The sequence below is a fragment of the Xiphophorus couchianus genome, chromosome 9 (genome assembly GCF_001444195.1).
Source record: "Xiphophorus couchianus chromosome 9, X_couchianus-1.0, whole genome shotgun sequence".
NCBI lineage: Eukaryota > Metazoa > Chordata > Actinopteri > Cyprinodontiformes > Poeciliidae > Xiphophorus > Xiphophorus couchianus.
The window spans coordinates 19859468-19870097 of record NC_040236.1 but is presented as its reverse complement, the minus strand read 5'-3'; positions in this window follow the sequence as shown (position 1 = coordinate 19870097).

Below are 10630 nucleotides of genomic sequence, written 5' to 3'. Positions count from 1 at the left end.
TGCTTGAAGCTGAATATCTTGCAACTTCTTGCAGGTGTTCTTCCAGGATTGCAAAAACTGATGTTTTCTTTTCCCTCAATTACACAACCATGCACTACTTTTTGTTGATGTGAAAGTCAGATAAAACACAATGAATTTTGCAAGTTTGCAGTGAAACGGTTCAAATTTATGAATTCCTACTCAAGATGATGTAATTTCGTAATTCACGGCTTATCAATGTAAATCGGTTCTTTCCTTTTCTACCATGTTTTGTTTCAGAACTGTTTTCCTGCTATAAAACCAAGTTCATTTTGACTAGGTGATTTTATTTGACATCGAGTTACACATCTTACTGTAAAATACCTTGGTAATCCCTCGCTGTCGTTCGTCCCTCGTGACACGCGGTCCTTCTAGCACTGCAGCGTGACAGAACCTCAGACGTGTATCTCTCTCTTTCAGCCCTCCAGGCGTCATTTTGTCAAAGACAAAAGAAACTGGGGGATAGGATTTTCAAGAGCGCCACCACAGAGCTTTAATCCATACAGACTGCGGCTTCTCTTGGAAAGGTTTTGCAAACGTTTTCCTTTCATTTTTACACTTTCCGCCTTCAGTCATGTTGTCTTTGTTGTTGCTTCTCCAAAGATTAACTCTTGATCCAGAGCACAGAACAGATTATGTTACGAATTCTTGTTTCCTCTTATCTCTCCATAGTTATTCTCAATTTTCTGTTTAATCCTTTGATTCTTTTTAAATGAGGGTCCAATGGAAATGTGTCAACAGCTTAAAGATTTGTAAAATGCTGTGTGCATCAACTATTATGTTTTATATCTCTTGAAGGAAAGATATTGACTTCTCTGAAAATTCGGAAAGAAGATGGATCTGATTTGGATACTTTTGAACAGCTTGACCTCGATTTGCTTTGAGGTGATGGATGCCAGAATTTCCCAGCAATCCGACGAGGCAAAGTGTCAAACGCATGTCCATCATCAGCAGAAGCATTGGAGCTGATCTCTTCAGCACTTTCAAATGGAGCTTGAGCCAGTTAACAATAACAGGGCCAGATGCCACACCACAGACTTGTGTAACTGACAGGCAAGCACATATGTTTTCTCTTTTTTTTTTTTTTGCTCATGAATGAGTGAGAGAGGACACTCGCATGATTTTCAAACCACATTTGTTCTTTGTTTTTCCGTCCTGTGCAGTCTGAGCATTTGTAGCTGGCCAATGTCAACAACTTTAGCGGTGTTGTGAAATCCCTTTGTATATTTTTTGTCTTCCTCTTACTTTCACACACAGATTGGACGAACCATCCTCATTTGCCTCGCTTCGAGCCATTTAAATGTCCCTGTAAAGCCGTGCCACTACAAAGCCATCCAAACAGCTTGAAATAAGCGACAAGGGGGTGTTCATGTTTACATCCATTCATTTCAAAGAGGCCCGCAGATCTGGTTGGTGTTTGGGCAGCAAATCTAAGCCACATGTGAGATCTGAGGAAGTGAGTCAAACTTCAAACACCTTCAATAAGAAGAGCCTGCAAATCCACATCAACTTTTGGCATGGCAACCGTTCAGCTCACGCCTTCATCGTCCGCCATGTGGACGATGAAGGTGAGGATGCAGGAGCCCTCTGAGAAACCTGTCACATCCATCCTCTCAGAAACCCGAAACCGAAATTCAGATTCTTGTCAAGTATGTTCTCTGAAGAGTTCAACCAAAGCTGGAATTCAGTCCATTTTGAGTAAACCCAAATGTCCAGACCTTCACTCCAATGCACGACACTAAAACGGGACCAGATGGGTCGAAGGCGCAGAAGCTTAGATTGCTGCGTTGTTTGGATCCCTGACATTCACAGGGAACTGCTCTGGGTGTCGTACTCTAGTTCCCCAGATCCAGTCTGTTTTTTTTCCTCAGTTATTTGTTTTACCTTGTGTAAGACGAATTATTGGGTAACACAGATAGTCAGAACACCAGAACTTTTTTTATTTAATTTTTTTACCAGGACCTTCTACATATTTGTTTTGCAAATCTTACAATTAGAATTAAAATATTTGTTGGTACACTGGACCTTTACATACTTAGGCCTGATTAACCTGCCACTAAACTGAAAGATGAACAATGTATTCAATACTTGCAGTATATTTCTGAATTTTTACATTAACGTTGTTTGATTCACTTGAGACAGGTTGCGTTTTTTTTTTGTTCGTTATTTAAGAGGGTCTGAGACCTGGGGACACTGTGAAATGTCTACAGCGCTCAGATCAAACATGCTTTTCACCATTTCATCATTCATAGGAGCTCATTCATGGTAACCTCTGTGGTGAAAAAACAAAAGAGATTCAAGATTTAAAGAAAAAATAAGGTGTATTTATAGTACAACAATCTGCAAATTTCAAGTGTTTTTTATGTGAATTTTTAAAATGATCTGCAATAAAAATGTTTCTGAACATTTGTTTACTTAAAAACATTGTATTTAACTATTGACAAGTTTTTATGAATTGAAATCCTTGTGACATGAATCAGAGCGTTATATAACGTGGCTTTCAGTATAAATGTTAAGGTATCGAGATGCCATCTCTCCCTTACTCCAAAGCCTGAATAATCTATTATCTCCGGGTCTACCATCACATCCAGGAACTGTCCACATATTGAATTAGGAAAAAAAAAAAAAGGCGTTACAGACAAATGATATTAGCGCCGCTTGCTTGTGTGGATGTGGGTCTGTGAGGTAGCCACACTTTCATCCAAGAAGGAGTCATCTCGTGTAACTGAATCTCCAGATTTACTTTACGGATTTGAACCCTGTTTGTTCTGATTGCCTCAAATTATCCAGCTGATGACGTCGTCGTAGGAACCGATGTTCAATTATCCAGCTTGCATGTTGCCTTTCCCTCCTGGTTTAAGCACTGTGCTGAAAAATAGGTTCCTACTCTTCCAGTAAACATAAGGTTTTCCTAAATTATTCAAACTGTCACGAAGAGAAGGGAGAATGAGAGGGGGAAGCAGGATTGATGGCTTTACCCCCTCTGGTTTCTAGATTTGTACACTCTGTAATAGATCTACAACAGATGTGTGAGACTGGATGTTGGTGTTGTGTAATGTATGTGGAGTCATATGAGAAAGGAAAAAGAAGAGACTGACCCTTTACCTCTTTGACTCATTTCTACGGTTAACCTTTGCTTACTTTTCTAACACGTCTTCGTCTTGTCACGTAAACGTCTCTAAATCTGTTATGCCACTGACAAACCACTCAACTTTGTTAAATAATTGAATCAGTTTCACCAACAACACAATGTTTGACCTCCTGGAGAACTTGCAGGGCTTAAGGCTTCTCTTTCCAATTCAAAACTCAGAATTTGATACAGTTGTATTCAGCTCCCCTGACTCAGTAAAACCACCACAAATCTGTGGTTATTGTGACAAGTCAAAGTCAAGTTTATTCGCCCAGTACATTTCAGCAACAAACCAGTTCAAAGGGCCTTACGGGGTAAAAATAAAGCAAGACAAACACACAAAAAAGGAGACATTACATTACTGTGGCAAAATAAAGAGAAGCAATAAAAAGTTGCATTCCTTATTGTTACTCAAATGCAACAAATAGGTTTTAGCCCTGATTTAAACTGTTTCTCCATGTTTGGTTCTGATTCGAGGGATGCAGAGTTGACTAGAACCAGAAGACCGGAGTGGTCTGTGAAGTTGGTACAGCAGTGTCAGGTCTTAGGTGTATTTTCGTGCTTAGCTTTTCAGTGATTTATAAATTAACAAAAGCATTTTAAAGAGTATTCTCTGACCTGTATCGAGCAAGTGGTAAGACTGCAGAACTGGGATGATATATTCCTGGTTTTAGTGAGGAAGTGAGCAGCAGCGTTCTGAATCAACTGCAGCTGCCTGATATTTTTAGGTAGACCTGTGGAGACACTGTTGTAGTAGTTAATGCAACTAAAGACAAACGCATGGATGAGTTTCTCATCGTGCACCGCAAAAATCAGGTCGGATGGAAATCGTCTGTGAGCATTAGCTTGAAGTCATGCTACTGATTCTGAATTTCATTTTGTTAAGGACTTTGACTGGGACGTTCAAACACATGAGTATGCTTTGATCTAAACTATTCCATTGTAACTCTGGTTGTATGTTTACAGCCGATGTCCTGCTAGAAGTTACCAGGCTCCATGTTGTCCATACATGCTGAATAAAAGCAGTCCCTCAGTATGATAGTGCCACCACCATGTAACATGGTGAGGATGGTGTTTGTTTTTTTTCCCACCACTGACAGGATCTTTGTTAGTCTATCAAATAAAACCCCAATAAAATAATATCTGTGGAAGGAATCTGACAGACTACAGAAAAGCTGAAGGGGTGTGAATACTTTTGCAAACACGGTGTGTCATACTTTAGTTTTACTGCTGTGTGTGTTTTTGCTCATCTGTTTGAATTTTGGAGCATATGAAGCAGCCTTGGTGACGGGGTCACCTGTAATCACAGCAATATCCTGCTTTAAGCAAAAACAAACATATTGCTTCTGATTCATATGAATGCATGAAAACTGCCAGTTTAATATTAATCAGTAATGAAGAGACTAAAACTCCCGTCGGCTCTGTGATGTGACAAAGCTTATGCAATTTTCTTTTTATTATATAATCCTTCATCACCGGCACTCTGGTGGATCGTTGCAGAAAATCCAAACGCCTCCTGATAAAGCATGGTGGACTCCTTTGTTGAATCTGCTCAAGGAAGGACAAAGTGAACACCAAACATCCTTTCGATCCTAAAATCAGCAAATGAGATGGGAGACGAATAGATTGTTATTTTGGTAGCAACGTAGGACCTTGGCCAAACGTGGTTGTGTCTGTGTGTGTGTGTGTGTGAAACGGTTTCCCAGGCGTGTCTGTCATGCCACCGGTGACCCTCAGATTCCCTCCTGTGCGACGTCATGTCACTTCCCGCCTTTGTTCCGTGACTCAAGAGGATCTTTCTAAAAATGTATTTTTGTTTAAAGACTCTCAACTGCTCTCCTTCCTCCTTCGCTTGGCAGCGGTGGGTGTGTTTGTACGTTAACGACACCCTGTATAGCAGACCCCATAAACAGGAACTCTTGGGATGCAGATGAGGATGCTGAAGGGTGGGTCCTTTCCTCCTTCGTCCGCCCGCACCTTTGCAGCATCAAGCTTTTTTTGTTTCTAAATCACAACCATGTAGGCTTTGTTCTGAGCGGCGTGCTCACTTCTAAACACCATTCATGAGAAAAACTCACCTCTGTGCTGACTAACCTCCGATCCTGACCGCAGGATGATGTTGGGACACAAACTCTCTCCAGAGACGTTTCAGGAACTGCCTATTATATTCAGACAGGCTTGCTGGCCCCGCTCTCTTGGGGGTCATCGGGAATGTGTCGAGGTGCCGCACGGCGCAGCAGTGGACATGTGTGGTTGGATGTCATCATGTATGAGGTCGCTCAGAGATTTGGATCACACAAACACTGGAAACTCAAACACTTGGACATTTATTTGAAGTCCAAAGGAAGCACACATGCTTCTCTCCTCAGTGGAAAGTGGCTCTTGTCCAGGTAAATTGGCCATTTCCAGACTGCCACTGCTTCCAAAAGTTTCCCTTGCTGTAGCAACAATAAGAATCTGTTGCAGCTATTCAAAGGCAACATAATAGGATGCAGCAGGCATGAGGGCTGATAAGCCGACCACAGGGGACGGGCCATAAAACCAGCCTCTGCTCACTGAACGGCACAGCAGAAAACAGTGACTATTATGTATTGTACTTGTTTAAATAGATTCATTTTCATAATATTTTGTTTGCGTTGTTATGTACAGTAGATGGTGCTATTAAAAACTAAAAACTAGAGACTTCTATGAATCTGACCATCTACAAATCTATCTGTGGCCCTTTAATATTGTAAAAGTGCTTTAATTTATACAATAAATGGATAGCTGCTTGTCTCCGGGTACAACCAGCACAGGTGTAATGCAATATGTTTGAGTTTTGTTTTGCACATTTGAGGTTCAGTATGCCTCATTTGGACAAATAGCTGCACTGTTCTGCGTAGCATAGTGAGAAAAGCTTGTGCACTCCCACCATGTTTTTATTTTATTTTAAAGCTTTGTTGGCTCTAGTGGACTTTATTTGAAAGTAGTTTGACAGGAAAGAGGGTAATGAGAGAGGGGAAGACATGCGGCAAATGTCTCCAGACTGGGAGTCGAATCTGCGACCACCAGCACGAGGACTAAGGCCTCAATACGTGGGTTGTGCTTTGCCCCTGTGCCACCACGTTTCTAAAGAACTATAGGCAACGCAATGTTGGGAGAAAAACAGAAAAAAAGTTTTTGGAAAACAGTAAAAAAAAATACAAAAAATCAGAACTTCACTTTTCATAAAAAACCCCTACATGTTTTACCCCAATATGTTACCACCCTTATAAGGTATAGGTAAGATTTTCAACTTTGTTCAAACTAGGGCTGCAAGGATGGTAAAATTGTTGCTCTATAGTAAAAAGGTGCTGAGTTTGAATCCCGGTCAGGGGTCTTTTGGTGTAGAGGTTGCATGTTCTCCCAGTGCAGGTGTGGATGCTCTCTGGGTACCCCGGATTGCCTCTCACCGCTGCAGATAGATACCGACCCCCCAACAACCCTGGAAGGATGAGCAGGTGCAGACGACAATAGGACGATCCTTGTCTATAATGAAAATTTTAAATATATGTTTAGTTCATATTTTCTTCTTCATTTAAGTTGATTTTATGGTGAAAAACATACCTCAGACAACACCACTGACAATTATTTAGTCAATCAGCAATTGAACTTTTAGGGTTACTGAAGATACGTCATCTCATGTTTAGGTTTAGCTGAATTAGTTTATGAAAGAAACATACATTGAATAATGGATATATGAATACTTTTTCAGTTTACAACTGTGTCTGTGTTTGTTTGCCCTTCTGGAAACACACTCAAAAGAAGCTTTTGTTCCTTTGCCAAGGTGGAAACTGAGTCAGAGATATGTAATCAGATCGTAGAGCTGGTTTACAGAAAATCTTCCAAGTTTAAATTCAGAAAACTTGGTGGACAGATGGGGAATTGGCAAAGAAAGAACCCACTTTCCCAAAGCCCTTGCAGGGAAAAAAAATACAAATAGCACTTGCAGCAAATAAACTGTATTGTGTATACAAATATTTTAGACTCTAAAGTAAACACTGGATTATTCAATAAAGAACCATAACCTAGCATTAGTGCTTCCCTGGACATGTCGGCAATTTCTCCCCAGGCTAACTCATGAGACAAACATGAGTTAGGCTCATGTTTGTCTGACTCAAACATGAGGCTGGTGGTCATCCACACACAGTATTCCATCAAAAGCCATGTTTTCCCCAAGAGACGGCACCTGCAATTATGAGGCCATATTTCTTCAAGGTTCAGTCTCTGCCTCAAGTGGAAAAGTTTAGGTACTTTATGGTAGGATGGAGTAAGGGATAAATAAATTGATTGGGGATTCAATCTTGCACAAATAGACCTTAGTCAAAAAGTGAAGCCTCTTTGTGGTCAAGACATGGATGATGGCCATAAGGACACATTTCAAACTGTGTACCTTTTCTGTTGGGTGGCTGGGACTCAACCTGTTAGACTGTAGACCTCCGTCATCTACGGGAGTCGCTGCCTTTTCTCCTCCACCTTCCTTTGGAGGTCTTATCCTACCAGGAAGAGACCTAAGGCAGACCCCGAGCTCCCCGGATAGGTCTTACATCCTTTCTGGTATGGGAAGGCCTTGGAATCCCCAGATGACACTGCAGAGAGTTTGCCAGGTGGATGTATTTCTGGAATGCCCTCCTGTGGGATGCTACGCACCTGACCGAAAGACAATGGAGGGAAAGATGAAGCAATGCATGTTTTTGGAAAGGAGGAGGACGTCAGAGTACCAAGAGAGAACCCATACACAGAAAGACCCCAATACATTTTGCTGCTAGGTAGGTACTCCAACATGCAGAACAGTAAGTCTAGAAATAATGACTAGACAAGCATTCCAAAGAGACTGCAAATTATGACGTGGCTTTGGTTCTTATATCTATGTCTCTTCCTCTCTCCATCAAATCCTTACTAGGCACTCATCAGCCTATCCTGATTTGGATCCACACCAAGTTTTTTTCCTCTCAGCTTCTTAAAGGGCATCACAGTCCACTGCTCCATTTGAGGAGCGCCAAGTGTGTTTTCCGATATTGCTGGTCTAAAATAGTTATGTCAAACACGAACCAGGGAGGCACCCCATTAAGCTTTTACCACAAAAGTCCATCTTGAACACCGAACAACCGTCCCTTAACTGTCTCACACAAGGTTGAATGGAAATACCATATGGCCGATGGTTGGGAATGAGGGGAAATGAGGTTGGGACATAGACCGGCAGAGAGAAGGAGAAGAGGGAACCAAAATGAAGATTTGCTTTGAAGATGGTCCTCCGAGGCTTGGTGTGCAAAAGGAAACAAAGACAAAGGGAAATGTGTCTTTATTTTGTGAGTATTTGTTGTTTAAAGCTCCACCGAGAAGGAAAACTTGTCTCATCGTGGAGGTTTCTGCGCTTTCCATTTCAATAAAGTTCTAAACTCTCACGGTTTGAACCCAGAGGAGCTCTGGCCAACACACTGACCTCTTTATCAAATCATTTAGTACCACCCACCGAACTCGGATCAGTTACTTGAGACCCCCACTATGTTTCTGCTAGCCAGACAGTGGACTGTTTTATTTCCTGGCAATCTGCTGCGATACCCCGCAGTCCAAACCAAACAATTATTAGAATAAAGAGCCTGCTCAAACACACACTCACACACACGTAAACACCCCCACATACACCTTGTTTGTGTGCCTGGCTGTGGATCAGAGTGCTTCAACAGTAAAACAAACCTTTAGAGGAAAACAGCATGCTGTGGGAGCTTTGGATCAACCCCATGCATCCCTGCACAGCCCGGAGATATCACTTATGACTGAGCCAGGACATAGACATACAGTTACAAACAAATGACTTCAGTGTTGTTTTAATCAGAACGTAATGCACATATTTAGCATTTTTCTTGCCCATCAGGTCCGAAATATACATACAGACTGACATATACAGTCACATTTAGTCAATTAGAATGACTAATTGTTAGATCAAAAGTACATTTTAAAAAAGCCTTTAGGCAAAATTTAATATACTTTTCATTAAGTCCACATTTCTTAAACAATTTTCTTTTTTATTGGTCTGATGTAATTATATAATCTCCAATGTTGTGTTCTCATTAGCTTTAAGCAAATGTTTGTGAATAGTTGGATATATTTCTCTCAGTGAGTTGAGTTACTTAACTGAAATAAATGTACTTTTTCAAAAAAATTTCAAATTTTTTGATCCTGACTGCATATACAGTACACTCTACTAATATTTGGTTGAAATTACATAAGTATGCTGAATTCTGCATACATGCTTTTAGTCATGTTCTGTGTTAATCCAGGTTGGATATTTGACAACTCTGTTTCATTTTCAATTAGATTGAGGTTGAGACTTTGGGAAAGCCATGATAGAAGTATAATATTTGCGTGCTTTATCAATTTTGACTTTAATTTTGAGGTGCGTTTGGATTTTGGTCTTGATATAGTCAATTGTCTCCCAGTTTCAGCCGTCTAGCTGTTGATGGGGGTTGAAGATGAGGGATTATTAGGTCGTCATCATCCCTGATCATTCCCTCCAAGAAACAAGACAAGCCTACAGCATGTTGCACTCACCACCAAAGTATAAATGCTTAACATTTTGTACTTTGTTCTTTTGTCTTTATTAGTTGACATCCTTATTATTCTATTGGGCTTTAAGACTGACTGTGAGCTTGATAGTTCCTGATGTTAAACTTGATTAAGCCATAGTTTACCTGGACATGCTCCATCTAAAGAGGATCATTCAGGTCTTCCCCAGAACTGAGACAAAGTGATGACGCACAAATCAAAACACAGATTTTAATATCGTTGTTCAGGAATGTGTACAAAAATAACTTGTCAACTTGTTTGACCCTATAGTGCCTCGTCATCGCTCTGTACTTTGGTTCAAACTGTTTTAATATTGCTCAATCCAATGAGTGCTATCAAAGAAATGTTTTACTGTGCTGACAAAGGATAATAGAATTTTCAAATATGTTGAATGATAATCTTTTTTTGTCCAAAGATTTATATGTCTAAATTAGCCAGTTTGAATCATTTTGACCTTGTGTGAATTTGAGGAAATTCCAAAGACATTCCAGTTTGTCCACACAGTTTTTGTTTTTCAAAGTCCTCGCACTAGAAAGGATCCAATAAATCTTTAAAACCCTAAAACTATCTTGTAACCATAATGAGTTTATGTAGACCTCGAACCGCAGCTGAACATCCCCGGATATGTACATAAACATGCACATAAACCCCGGGACTATAAAGTGAATAGTTGGCTGCTACACGCCACAACTCTCACTATACAAGACCGACAGACTTTGATGCTTTCTGGGCAACAAAGCATTGAACTAATGGATTCGGAACAGAAATATATGCTGGGCACTGCTACTCACTCCTCCAAAATGTTTGCCAGATTCTCTGAGTCATTGTGTTGCTGCGAAATGAGAAACACGACCAGCAGAGTCCAACAGGATGCTTTCTTTACTTCTTGAGTGTCAG